General features: G+C 35.1%; 1 long non-coding RNA gene across 1 annotated transcript; it reads left to right on the top strand.

Moving 5' to 3' along the window:
- The first annotated feature begins 915 nt into the window (after positions 1–915).
- On the top strand, positions 916–2,308 carry LOC145094965 (uncharacterized). Its single transcript, XR_013703673.1, has 3 exons — positions 916–987; positions 1,720–1,784; positions 2,225–2,308. It is a non-coding gene; the product is annotated as an uncharacterized LOC145094965 (long non-coding RNA).

Genomic DNA, 2,308 nt, shown 5'->3' on the forward strand with positions numbered 1-2,308 from the left:
TAAACGAAAGTTGTAGAGTACGTCTCCACCTACGCGTGGATATAAAGAACGTCAAAAACGGAGTTTGTATGAACGAGTTACAAATTATAATAGCATATTTACGTATTAAAATAAAGTATAAATCATATATACGTACACATATATATACATATGTATATATCATTAGAAAGGTATCGACGATGCGGTCATTATAAGACTAATGTTGAGTTCTTTCGACATTAGTTTAGTGCAAATATTGTTAAATCTATTTAAAATAGTATTATAAAGGGGTGTTTAGTTGTTTATATAACTATAAGGTCATTAAGTAATTATGGAGGGTAGTTTTTGTAAATTCAATTACTATAAATAAGAGGCTTGGGCTCTCATATTTCTTGCACCATTCTCTTGATTCAAGAGTCTTTCTCTCCTTATCCCCCGAGCATTTCGGTCCCTCGTGATTCGACTTCTCTTTCTGTAGTTTTAGTATAGTAAGGTGAGTGCTGAAGCGCTGCAAGAATCTTTCTTAGAAAGATTCAGCGATGAAGTTCTGCCCCTACAGAGCCCGACTCCTAGCTAAAATCCCCTTGTAAGTAAGTTATGCTTACCCTATTTTAAATATAGTTTATATTTAAAATTAGTATTGTTATTATAAATTTATAATAAATATTTGAGCTATTATTATGACTTATATAAGTGTCGTTATAATATCTTTTTAACTACTCGCGGTACGGGGAATCTGGTTTAAAGGGCCGCATAGGGTTGTTGGATTTCAGAAGTGTTATATGCCAACATGGTCCTGCCCTTCGGTGTTTTATGTCTGGCCCCTGTCTGTACATAGTGGTTGGAAAATATTGTTTAAACGCTTATATAATAATAATAATAAGACTAATAATTAGTCACGGTAAATATTAGACTAAAATCTAGTGGTAATAATACTAGGTTCCGTCGAAGGAAATTATTTTAAAGTAAACGAGGTGTTGTCCGAGTACCGAGTCACCACCTTCTCAGGTGAGTGCATAGTCTCTTTCATCTTACACATAGATATGAAGTATTTTAATATAAATTACGTGTTGTGTGTGCATATTGTCTGAATACTTGCTGTCTATGCTGGGTGAAAGATTTTTCTACATGTTTTAAATGATTTAAACTATATATGTATTTTATATCTACAAAATGTGTTGGGTAAAACATGGGTAAATGAAATAGTTGTTTTGTGATAACACGATGGGAGACATCAACGTTGTCAGTGATCCAGTCATCTAGTGGAGTATAGATGATGACCATGGGCGATACTAGACGGTCCGGTGGAACGCTAGTAAGCTCGTAACCTGTAGGTGTTTTTGAACTAGGTGCTCATCAGGTATTTTGAACTGAGTGTGTTCACTACGTATCTTTGAACTGAGTGTGTTCACTAGGTATTTTGAACTAAGTGTGTTCACTAGTTACTTTTGAACTAAGTGTTTACCAGATGTTTTTGACTACGTGTTAACTAGTTGTAATCTATAAGCTTTGGTAACGATGGACTTCGTGCCGATTCCTTAGGATAATCCTTAGGAATGAATGAACGAGAAATAGTTGATTCTTAGGGTAGATCCTTAAGAGTAAAGAAGATAACGCGGATGGGTAATTGGGTTTAATTGCTTGATTGTTTAAACATAATAATTATATTATTGTGGGTTAAAAACCCTATGTACTCACTAGGTTTCCCAACCTAACCCACTCAGTTTATTTATATTACAGGTGTTGAGATGAAGTTACATTACACTGAGAGATTAAAGAGATGTAGATCACTAGTGTAAATAAACGTAAGTTTTGTTTATGCTTATGTTTCTGTATTGACGATGACATCCCAAATGTTTTAAAACGAATTAAAAATACTTTTCTTCGGAAATGCTTTGATAACGTATTTATCATGTTTTACTGGGAACAAATTCCGCAACATTTTTATTAAAAGAGGTACTCTGATTTTTATAAAGCATAAACAAAATCGGTCTTTTCTGGCCGTGAAAATGGGGATGTCACATATGTGTTATGTGTTGCACTGCATTATTCTATGTGATTTATGTTGTGCATGCTACAGAGTTAGAACCGGAAGGTTCACAGAGATAGAGCCTGAGGGTTCATAGAGTTGGGTGCACGGACCCACAGAGTTATAGCCTCGAGTGGCTAATATGTGTTATATATATGGTATTTTGGGGAACTCACTAAGCTTCGTGCTTACAGTGTTTGGTGTTATTTGTTTCAGGTACTAGTGAGGATCGCGGGAAGGCGCCGGCCTGATCAGTACACACACGGGATTTTTATGCTATGAGATCTTGGGATTGTTATA

Source organism: Lactuca serriola, chromosome 3 (genome assembly GCF_051521515.1).
Source record: "Lactuca serriola cultivar US96UC23 chromosome 3, Lser_US96UC23_V15, whole genome shotgun sequence".
Lineage (NCBI taxonomy): Eukaryota > Viridiplantae > Streptophyta > Magnoliopsida > Asterales > Asteraceae > Lactuca > Lactuca serriola.